The 12,629-nt window shown below is 38.2% G+C and overlaps 1 pseudogene; it reads left to right on the forward strand.

Annotated features, from left to right (window-relative positions):
* Nucleotides 1-8,877: 8,877 nt before the first annotated feature.
* Nucleotides 8,878-9,370, forward strand: LOC101152166 (large ribosomal subunit protein eL21-like; annotated as a pseudogene).
* The last annotated feature ends 3,259 nt before the right edge of the window (nucleotides 9,371-12,629 follow it).

A 12,629-nucleotide genomic window follows, 5' to 3' on the forward strand; every position in this document is an offset into this window, starting at 1 on the left:
TTTGGCTGGGCGAGGTAGCTCACACCTGTAATGCCAGCACTTTGGGAGGCCGAGGGTGGTGGATCACCTGAGGTCAGGAGTTCAAGACCAGCCTGGCCAACATAGTGAAACCTGGTTTCTACTAAAAATAGAAAAATTAGCTGGGCGTGGTGGTGCATGCCTGTAGTCCCAGCTACTTGGGAGGCCAAGGCAGGAGAATCACTTGAACTCGGGGGGCGGAGATTCCAGCGAGCTGAGATTGCACCATTGCCCATTAGCCTCCATGACAGGAGGAGACTGTCTCAAAAAAAAGAAAGTGTATTTTGTTAAATGGATATAGTTTCTTGTGTTAGGAATTTTTTTTGAAAAATGAGCCACATTTTGTTGTTGTTGTTGTTAGACCTAAAATCTGTTGTTTTAGATTCTTTTTTTCTGTTTTGTATATCTCTAGACTGATGATGTTTCTAGTGAATGTTAATTTCATTTAACTCTGAGGATCTTTGTGGCTGGAATATAAAGAAATGTTGACTTTTAGGCTGGGTGCGCTGCCTGACACCTGTAATCCCAGCTCTTTGAGAGGCCAAGGTAGGAGGCTCACTGGAGCGTAGGAGTCTGAGACCAGCCTGGGCAACATAGGGAGACCTTGGTCTCTGCAAAAGTAAAAATAAAAAATAAAAATAAAAAGACTTAGTTCCACATGGTGGCACGTGCCTGTAGTTCCCGCTACTTGGGAAGCTGAGCAGGAGGATGGCTTGAGCGTGGGAGGTGGAGGCTGCAGTGAGCCATGGTCACACCACTGTACTTCAGTCCCTGGGATGGGTGAGAGTGAGACCCTGTCTCAAAAAAAAAAAGGAAAAGAAAAAAAGAAATGCTGACTTCTGTATCACATTTTGGTATGCTTTCCTATGGACCCTTGTGCATTGCTCATTTTCTTCTCCACTTTTAGTTATCTTTGTTAGAGAAATCGTATTTTTGTACATGTAGCTCAGTACTATTCTTGAGATGTGTAGACGTGAGTTTATTAAGCCGTGGCATACATGATGAGGCAGCTAAAAAAAGTAGAGGTTTAGCTATTATTACTATACTCTTCTCCATTTTGGGTAGCCACCTCTAAAGTAGTTTTGGCATAGACTAGAGTAATGGTGTGAATAAATGGGAAAAATACAATGATTTTGGCTAGCTATATATATTATGCAGTTTAATCTTCAGACTATGTTATACAGTCAGATTGTACAAAATTTAAAAATATATTGAAAACCCTTCCTGTTACTCCTCTTCCGCATCTGCCCAGTTTATCAATAGCTTTCCTGCTACCATATAATTATTTACTTTCTTGCATATCTTTCTAGGTTTCTTTTGCATATTCAAATGTGAATGGACAAATACTTCTTTACTCCCTCCATCTTTATACAAATGGGTTAATATTATATACTCTTCTGCGTCTTAATTTATTTCACTGAACAATTTATCTTTTTTCTTTTTTTTGAGACTTTTCTTTTCTTTTTTCTTCAATTTTCTTTGTTTTTGAAGCTTCGCTCATTCACCCAGGCTGGAGTGCAGTGGTGCAGTGTCCGCTCACTGTAACCTCCACCTTCCCGGCTCAAGCCATTCTCCTGCCGCAGCCTCCCAAGTTGCTGGGATTACAGGTATGCGCCACCACGCCCAGCTAATTTTTATATTTTTAGTAGAGATGGGGTTTCACAATATTGGTCAGGCTGGTGTTGAACTCTTGACCCCAAATGATCCTACTGCCTCGGCCTTCCAATGTGCTGAGATTACAGGCGTGAGCCACCGCACCTGGCATGAACAATTTATCCTGTTATCAGTATAGAGCCTTTTTTTCCTTTTTAACCATGTTATCTAATCAATCAGTTGTTGATGCACTTTCTGATCTTCTACTTTGATGACTAACTCTTTTATATATGTCATTTTGCTTGTATACAAGTATATCTATAGGATTATTAATTTCCATAGGTGGAAACATTGGGTCAAAGGAGTTTTGCAATTAATTTTGATGGATAGTCCCAAGTTATTCTCCCTGTAGTTTTACCAATATATGTTCCCAGTTTTACCAATATATGAATAAAAAAGCTGTTCCTTATACCTTTGCTTACCTAACAGGTGAAAATTTGTATATCCAAGCAGTCGTTTTGCATTTCTCTTAATATTAGTGAAGTTGACATCTTTTAACAGTTTGAAGAGCAATTTGTTTTTTTCTCTTCTGTGGTCTGCTTTTTGACTTGGTTGTTGATCTTTTTTTTTTTTTTTTTGAGATGGTCTCCGTCTGTCATGTAGGCTGGAGTGCAGTGGCTTGATCTTGGCTTACTGTAGCCTCTGCCTCCCTGGTTCAAAGGACTCTCCTGCCTCACTCACCTGAATAGCTGGGATTATAGGCACACGCCACCAGGCCCAGCTGACTTTTTAATTCTTAGTAGAGATGGGATCCACTCACCTCAGCCTCCCAAAGTGGTGGGACTACAGGCATGAGCCACCATGCCCAGCCACAGTTGTTGATCTTTTTAGTTTGATTTATTGGAGCATTCATAAGGAGCCCCTTATATGTTATTATGCTGTTTTGATATGAGTTGGACTAATTTTTGCCCATCTGGTTAGTCTTTATTTATATTGTGCTTTTTAAAAAATTTGTTTACCATGCATGGGTTTTTTATTTTAATTTTGTACAATTTATTAGTCTTTCATGATGTCGGTATTTTGAGTTATTAGTTAGAAAGGCCTTCACTATTCCAAAGTTTTGTTTTTTTTTAAAGTGACAGGTTTTCATTCTGTTGTTCAGGCTGGAGTGCAAGTAGCAGGATCCTAGCTCACTGCAGCTTTGTAGTCCCGGGCTCAAGTGATCTTCCTGCCTCAGCTTTGAGAGTGTTGGGATTACAGGAATGAGTCACTGCACCTGGTGTAAGCCTTCCATCTTATTACATGTTTTGTATTTGTCTTTCCTATTGTGGTTTGTTCCACTCGTTCCATTCTACCCTCTCTATTAGCTTTTTAAAAAGTTAATGTTACTATGTGCTTCTTTCCTCTTTCTGAATCCTCTGAAACTCTTAGGATACTGTAAATTCACTTGTCCATCTCCTGACGTATGTTTTATTTGTCATGTACTTTCATTCTCTGTTTCCTTAAGAATTATAATGGTTTTGGGCCAGGCGCGGTGGCTCACGCCTGTAATCCCAGCACTTTGGAAGGCTGAGGTGGGCAGATCACAAGGTCAGGAGATCGAGACCATCCTGGCAAACACGGTGAAACCCTGTCTCTACTAAAAAATACAAAAAATTAGCCAGGTGTGGTGGCAGGCGCCTGTAGTCCCAGCTATTTGGGAGGCTGAGGCAGGAGAATGGCGTGCACCCGGGAGGCGGAGCTTTCAGTGAGCCGAGATCATGCCACTGCACTCCAGCCTAGGTGACAGAGGGAAACTCAGTCAAAAAAAAGAAAATGTTTTAAGCTATGTGGTATCATTATGCCTCTCCCACTTCAAATGCTTACTAACTCTGAGAGCATCTTATAATTACGTTTTTAATTTGTGTGACTACTTCTTTATTATTTTTGCATCATTAAGTATAAATTTCTTGAGAAACAATATCTATTTTGCTTAATTTACTTACAGTGTGTTGGGCTGCCAACACAAAATTTGTGCTGAATAACTATTCGTATGTTAATGGATAAATTTAAGAACAATTGCATCTTTCAAGAAAGTATTTCCAATTTATTTTCATTGGAAATACTGACATGTTCAGAAGTAGAAAAAAATAGAGTAATCTCCGAAATATCCTTGTTTTTTGATTGAGAGAGACATAGAAAATGGCAGTCTTTTTATTTATTTATTTATTTATTTATTTATTTATTTATTTATTTATTTTTGAGACAGAGTCTTGCTCTGTTGCCCAGGCTGGAGTGCAGTGGCGCCATCTCCGCTCACTGCAAGGTCCGCCTCCCGGGTTCACGCCATTCTTCTGCCTCAGCCTCTGGAGTAGCTGGGACTATAGGTGCCCGCCACCACGCCCAGCTAATTTTTTGTAGAGACGGGGTTTCACCGTGTTAGGCAGGATGGTCTCCACCTCCTGACCTCGTGACCTGCCCACCTCGGCCTCCCAGAGTGCTGGGATTACAGGCGTCACTGTGCCCGGCAGAAAATGGCAATCTTGTTCAAGACCTGAATGCATCTAAATATTACTTCATAAGTTAGTCAGCGTTACTGCAAGATCAAATGAAACTCTCCCGGAAGTCCTATCAAAACAGAAGGTGAGCTAAACAACAAACAAGCATGGTGTTGTTCTTAACACATTCGCATAACGAGGGATTTGAATTAACCCTCGATTGTCACTTTATCTGAAAAGTAAAAACAGAAAGAGAGGGTGGAGGGAGAGACAGAGAGGGAGAGAGAGGGAGGAGGAGAGAGAGAGAGGACAGAGGACAGCATTATCTATCTTCATGGTGAGGATACTGTCTTGCAGTTTTCTGAGTGACGTAAAAATGAAGCACCAGCCCTTCCTGTCCCTAGAGAGGTTAGCCAAGGGGAATCAGTGTGCTTCTTAGGGTCTGATGAGGAGCCAGGGCAGGGTCAGCCCCAGGTAGTGGAGTTGGGACTTGCAGCTGCTTGAGGCCTTGGCCTTTGGCCTAAAGGAAAAAGACTCTGCCAGAAGACTCTGGGCTTTCTCCCTCTCTAAATAAAATTGACCAATTTCAAATTCCATGCCAAATGTCACTCTCTCTCTCACCTAATTTGATTATACTTTTACCCAAAAATCTTCGTGATTTGTCTGTGCATCTTTCTACAAATTCTTCTAAGTAATTTTTTCTTTTTGCTCTTGTCTGGTTTCCTCAATCGTTTTGCCCATCTGTTGTCTCACCAACAGGTTATTTTTAATTTGCTTCTATTAATTGTTTACATAATGAAGTGCCAGCTATGATTAATAGGTATGGGACCCAAAGCCCCTCCTTCCCATATAGTAGTTATGACAAAAGGCCTGCCTTTCACCCTGCACCCTTGGCAGTCTTCTTGTCCTGCCACCGTAAGAGGCTATTCTCTGCCGGTGAAGTTCCCTTCAAGCATCCCACTCCTGAATAGAGTGTCTCCCAAATAGCTCTTATTTATGGAGATCGTTCTGTATATATCCCTCTCTTAAAGAGTATGTGTACTCTCTTTTTTTCTTTGCTTCTACCTCAATGTCTTAAAATATCTATATTCTGTGAACTCACTTGTTTAATTCACTTTAGGAAATAATTGTCCATGACTCTTGTAGGAGTCTAACTATAGAAAATGGTAAGTTTTGGGGCCTTTTTGGGGGAGTCCATAAAATAGTATCTAGTTTTTGATTATACACAAATATAGTTTGGAAACAGTACAGAGGGAGATCCTAGATAAATCTTCATTATGGGTTTTTCTTTTCTTTGTTCTTTCTTTTTTTCTTTTTTTTTTACAGTCAAGTTGTCACCTATGTTGCTCCAGCTGGTCTTGAACTCCTGGGCTCAAGCAGTCCTCCCGCTTCAGCCTCCTGAGCAGGTGGGACTTCTGACATGTGTCAAGACACTGGCTTATGGGATCATTTTGTTTTGTAATTATTGATTTGCATTTACCTTAATAAGAACCAGTGGCATAGATATTGTTAGTAAGAAGCTCTTTCCCAAAAGACAGATTTGAATCTTTCCCTGACATATGAGCATACTCATAACTCTATCACAAGACCAGAAAAATAAAAATAATAAAATAGAATGCTAAAATACAATTTGCAAAGGTGATGAATTATGACTCTTAAATATATATACACACATCTATATACATATACACACATGCACACACACACATATATATACACACAAATCATAGACACTTTAACTCTCAATGAAGGAATCAGGAAAATGTTATAATAGGTTCAAAGAAGTCTTTATATATGTAAATATAGCCATATGTATATATAAATATAGCCATATATGTACACACACACACACACACACACACACACACACACAGGAGAGATGAGGAAATGCAATTTTAGGTAGACTCACAACTGCGTTTTTCGGCATAGGAGTAAGGGAGGATGGGGTGACAGGATACCTGAGAGGGAAGTTAATGGACCTCCAGAAAACAGAATTAATTTGCAGATCTATAGGCAAGAATTTTTTTGCATTACTAGCAATTATTTACAACTTACAAAAGTATGTAATAGCTCAAAGGTAATAAAAGGCAAAGTGAAAGTGTGTGTTCTAAACAATGTATGATTTTCCACTGGAGACCAGTAATCTTTTCAGCTTATCCCAAATTTCCTTACAGGAATAAGAATATTACATTAATATGTAATCGTCATATTAAAATCAAAAAATTTTACAGCTTTAATTGAACTATATTGAAAAATGTTCCTGCTAATTGCTCAACAACTGAATCTGATCATATTGGAACTCATTTCTACTTCCCCAAATTTGAACGAAAGCTGTACAGCAAAGAAGGCGTGAAAACTTAATTCTCTCTTAAAGAAATAGTAGTGATGTTTTAATAATTTAAGAACAACTGAATGAATATATATAAGTAAATGAACAAAGTTATCATGCCTCAAAAAGAAGGTGGAATCATATAAAATATATATCTTATTTTTGTTTTTGGTAGTGGGAACACATGCTCGTACTCCTAGTCACACAGCCTGCAAGGCACACCTGCTACTATACAAAGCTGTGGAGCTACGATGTGTAACCCTGAGGGTGTACGCTCCCTTGAAAGGCACCCCAGATTCTCCTGGGGGAGAACAGATATTTTCCTCACTACTGTAGTTCCACCCACACACTGAGAATGACTGCCATATTTCACCAGCATCAGTGATGAAATGGGATTATGCCCTTGTCATTATCACTTTCAGTAGAAGGAACAGCTTGAGAATCATGTGCAAGAAAAGCATTTCACAAAAAACAGAAACAGACATTTAAAAATCCAGTTTCATTATTAATTATCCCAACACTTTATGATAATATTTATAGTACAACATGTTTTATGTTTATTTTTTGACAGAAAATAATTCTGGATATTGGTGGGGTACAATGTGATGTTTCAAAGGTATACATAGTGTAATGATCAAGTCAAGATGATTACCACCTTCGTCCCTTTAAACATTTATTATTTCTTTGTGGTGACAACATTCAAAATCTTCTCTTCTAGCCATTTTGAAATATGCATTATTTATTGTTATTTGCTATAGTCACCCTACCTTATAATAGAGTACCAGAATTTATTTTTCCTGTCTAACTGTAACTGTGTATCCATTGACCAAATTCTCCCAGTTCCCCCAGCCTCCCATCCCCAGCCTATGGTAACCATCATGCTACTATTTCTATGAAATCAACATTTTTTATATTTCACATATAATTAAGATCATGTGGTATTTGTCTGTGCCTGGTTTATTTCACTTAACGTAGTTGTCCTCAAGGTTCATTCATGTTGTTGTAATGACAGGATTTCCTCCTGTTTTATGGCTGGATAGTATTCTTGTGTGTGTGTGTGTGTGTGTATAATTTTTTATTCATTTATCTGTAGATAGGCATTTAGGTTGATTGCATATCTTGACTATTGTAAATAGCACTGTAATAAACATAGGTGTACAGATATCTCTTTGACACACTGATTTCTTTTCCTATGGATATATAACCAGTAATGGGATTGCTAGAAAGGCTCAAAGAACTCACATTAAGAAAAGGACAGTCTTTTTAAAAAAAATTATATAGGGAGCCAGGCGCGGGGCTCACGCCTGTAATCCCAAAACTCTGGGAGGCCGAGGTGGGCGGATCACCTGGGGTCAGGAGTTCAAGACCAGCATGGCCAACATGGCAAAACCCCACCTCTACTAAAAAATAAAAAATAAAAAAAATGACCCAGGCATGGTGGCAGGTGCCTGTAATCCCAGCTACTTCGGATGCTGATGCAAGGGAATCACTTGAACCTGGGAGATGGAGGTTGCAGAGAGCCAAGATTGTGCCACTGCACTCCAGCCTGGGCAACAGAAAAAAAAGAAGATGTAAGAAAAACTGAATATACATATGCAGAAGAATTTAACTAGACCCCTACCTCTCACTATATACAAAAATTAACCTAAATGATTAAAGACATAGCTATAAGATCAGAAATTATGAAAGTACTAGAAGAAAACAGGGAAATGCTTCATGAAATTGGACAGTGCAAAGATTTTTGAATAAGACCTCAGAAGCACATTCAACAAAATTAAAAAAAAAAAACTAAACAAAGAAAAAGCTTTATATCAAACTAAAAAACTTCTGCACAGCAAGGAAAACAATCAATACAAGGAGTAAAATGAAGAGACCACCTATGAATGAGAGAAAGCATTTGCAAACTCTGCATTTGCAAGGGTTACTATCCAGAATATACAGAAACATAACTCAAAAGCAAAGCAACAACAACAAAATCAGATTTAAAAATGAACAAAATACCTGAAGACATCTCAAAAAAGACATACAAATGGCCAACATATATATGAAGCATGTTCAACATCACTAATCATCAGAGAAATGGAATTCAAAATCACGGTGAAATACAACCTCACATTTGTTAGAATGGTTATTATCAGAAAGACAAAAAGTAACAAATGTTGATGAAGATATGAAGAAAAGGGAATTTTATACACTGTCGGTGGGAATATAAATTAGTAAAGTCATTACACAAATTGTGATGGAGGTTCCTCAAAGGCAGAGTACTTTTAAGATATTGGAGCAATGGAAGCAACATGTATAAGAAATTTGCTCAACTTCATTAATAAACATTTAAATCAACATGGGATGCCATTATTTCTCTATCAATTTAGCAGCATTTCTTGTGTGTTTACATGTATGTGTTTTAAATTATTTTGATGAAAATATATAGTGTTTCACCTTTCGGCCGGAACTGCCATCTTCCGGTAATTCGCCAAAATGACGAACACAAAGGGAAAGAGGAGAGGCACCCGATATATGTTCTCTAGGCCTTTTAGAAAATATGGAGTTGTTCCTTTGGCCACATATATGCGAATCTATAAGAAAGGTGATACTGTAGACATCAAGAGAATGGGTACTGTTCAAAAAGGAATGCCCCATAAGTGCTACCATGGCAAAACTGGAAGAGTCTACAATGTTACCCAGCATGCTGTTGGCATTGTTATAAACAAACAAGGGCAAGATTCTTGCCAAGAGAATTCATGTGCGTATTGAGCACATTAAGCACTCTGAGAGCCGAGATAGCTTCCTGAAACGCGTGAAGGAAGATCAGAAAAAGAAAGAAGCCAAAGAGAAAGGTACCTGGATTCAACTAAAGTGCCAGCCTGCTCCACCCAGAGAAGCACACTTTGTGAGAACCAATGGGAAGGAGCCTGAGCTGCTGGAACCTATTCCCTATGAATTCATGGCATAATAGGTGTTAAAAAATAATAATAAAGGACCTCTGGGCTATAAAAAAAAAAGAAAAAAAGAAAATATATAGTGTTTCTAAAAGGATAATAATCATTTACAGATACGCATTAGGGAATTATGAATTATTCTGATCCAAATCTTTGAATTATTTTCTCCTTAAAAAAGGTATCTTCCTTTTAATTCCTTCATTTCAATTTTAGAAATAGCCAAGAAGGACATCATCAGGGATATAAAAACTTCATATATCAGAATATAATTTGCAAAATTATTTATAGTAGAAAAAAGTCTGACAATATTGCATAGGATAAAAGCCTATAAAAATCATGTTTATAAAATATTTATAAAATATTAAAAGCTATGGGAAATGTTCATGATACAATGTTAAGAGAAAAAAAATCAGTTCCACAGTATGTTTCCAAAATTGTATTACCCCAAAGTTGAGAACAACAGTTCCTGAATTCCACTCACCATATGGGTTAAGGTTGGTATGTCCAGTGAGAAGCTCTTACACCCACTGTGGAAGATGGAGGAGAAGAGACTCATTTTACAGAGACACTTGCAAGCAGATGGGACAGGCCTAAATCTTAAAGCAGCCCAGCTGAGTTTCTTGACAATGCTGTGTATGAGTGCTTTGGCCTGAGCTGGTGAACTGTCCAGGGTGGTTTAAGGCCAACTCTGCAGAGTCACCTACTTTGGTGATGACCTCCCGACCTGCAGTTCTGCAGCCCTTCCAGTTGTTGTACAAATCTCTAAGTCCCTTCTTTGAAATCATTCATTCCTTGTACACAAAGAGTGGCCTCTATTTTACTGTTCAAACCCTGATGATATCAGGATTGCAAATATAATCATACTAAAATGCACACGTTCAATACAAATGTGCCTTCTACATTTCTCTTGGATGCTCTATCATTTATTATAACCCAGATGTGTTTCAGGGCACATTTAAACTTTTCAAGGAATACTTCTTCAGGGTTTTTAAAATTTTTTTCAGAATTTCTTTCCATCCAGACATTCTGTCCATACCAATTTTAACAACCTCCTAAACTGGGTTAAAATAGTCTGTTATGGGTGATTTTGTCCAACTTTTACATTTAAATCCTGTTTTTTCCTGTGATAGATAAAATCATGGAAGATGGAGGCACACTGCCTTCGCAGCAGCAGGAAAGGGGTCTGCTCATCGTTCATGTTGGCATTGATTCACATTTGCGGTGAAATGCCGTGTTGGTGAGTGTGCAGGGAAAAATCCACTTTCCTGCAGAGTTGGTGATAGTTTGAATTGTGGAAAACTTCTTGCAGGCAATTTGGTAATATCTTTAAATTATGAATGCAAATGCCATGCCCTTTGCCTCAGCAATTCCCCTTCTAGAAATTTATCCTACAGCTATACTCATATATGAGCAGAATGTTATATGAACAAAAATACCCCATTCATCATTTTTTGTAAAATAAATATACTAGAAAAATCTAAAAATACATCATTATGGGGCAGGGAAAATTGGACTTTATTACAACAGAATATCAAGTAGCCTAAAATGTGTTTGTTTTCAGATATATATATATGTATATATATATATATATATAAAATTGCATATGGGGTGTGTGTGTGTGTGTATGCCATGCCATACATTAACTCTGGAAGAGACATAAATAACATACAACTCTGAATGTCTCTGGGGAGATAGGGGACAGACTCGGAAGAATAATTTAGTGTAGGACCTTTTTATCTTTTGATTTTTATGCTACACAAGTTTGCATAAATTAGTTTAAAATTAGTTTAAACTTTTAAAGTTAAGAATGAATTTTCTCCCCCGTGTTTTCCTCATAGAAGAGTCTCCTGTTCATAAGAAAAAAAATTGTCATTTGGTTCTTGATTCCCCAGTCTTTCTGTCATTCATTTTCCTAAACACTTAACATGTGTTGGCTTGTCTGGGACAGTCTCAGTTGGCCTTCCTTGTGCCTAGCTGATCTGTACCCATTTTCCTTCAAGTGTCCTGGTGTGAATGAGAGATTGCACAACACTCTTGAGAGAATACAGGTTATTCTTTGTGCATTTTAAGGGGATATGGACTTGATTGGGTGAGTACAACTAGAAGTAGAAGAAGGTACAGGAGTCTCCTGACATCTTCATTTTGATGAAGTGAAAGAAGCTGGATTGGCTTCCTGGCCCACATCTGTCTTTTAATAAACCAGTTGGTGTAGTTTGAGGAGCCTCAGACTTCTGTAAAGGGACAGAAAGTGAACACTCCAGGCAGTAGAGGCTGCATGGTCAGTTCCCCCATGGCAACAGAATCAAAACGTCGATAGAAAATATGTAATCAATGGGCAGGGCTTTGTCCCAATAATACTTCTTTTTATTTCTTTATTATTTTATAAACACAGGCAGAGAGAGACTTGGCTGAAAGGTTCCCAAACTTTGTGCACTTGTTACCCTTCTTAGCTGTATGAAATAGATAAATAAATTTGGAAAGGATAAATTTGGAGCATTCCTCCTAGGAACACTGGCTGTTTTGATCTGGCTTCCCTGCCTCATGCCTCCTAGCCCTGATTCTCTAGGGAGAGGCACCAGTGAGAAGATGCTCATCGTGGAGTTTCCACAGAAAAGATATTTGGTCCCAAAATGAGACTAACAAATTCCTAGGTTAAATAAATTACTTCTTAGCAAATTACTGTTAGAAAGAATGCTCAAGCTCACCTATAGAAATGTCTGAATTCTTAATTCGACTTCTTCAGGTTTAATTTTTGTGGAATCATTATAGCTGCTAGGGAAGGCACACCTGACCCAGTTTCCCCAAGTTCTGTAGTCGCTGAGTCAGCATCCAACACCAGGCTCCCTTGTTAGTGAGCAACCAAAGGAAGACAGGGGCTTTTTTTGCTCAACTTCTGTGTGGCTATGTGTCCCTGTTTTATTTCCTTTAGATATACATTCTGTTAACTAGTTCTTGCTTTTTGTAATTCTGTATGTCTCTACACCATTAGTGACCTGTGGATCTATTTTGCCTTTAATCATCTACTTCTTCTTGGCTTATCTTTTGAAAGAAAAATCCATATACCACCTCTGCATAGAGTTTGTTTTGTTTGAGGAATTCGGGTCATTCTTTTTAAGCCTTATTAAGCATGCTATTACAGGCTTAGCTAGCACAAGGTGTTATGGCCACTGTGAAGACCCAGAATCTTCAAGATCCCTGAAGGCCAGACACACAGAGACAGCATAAACAAAGGCAGAATTCTAACTTCTCACAAATAAAAAGGAAAACACAATT

Source organism: Gorilla gorilla, chromosome 4 (genome assembly GCF_029281585.2).
Source record: "Gorilla gorilla gorilla isolate KB3781 chromosome 4, NHGRI_mGorGor1-v2.1_pri, whole genome shotgun sequence".
NCBI classification, from domain to species: domain Eukaryota; kingdom Metazoa; phylum Chordata; class Mammalia; order Primates; family Hominidae; genus Gorilla; species Gorilla gorilla.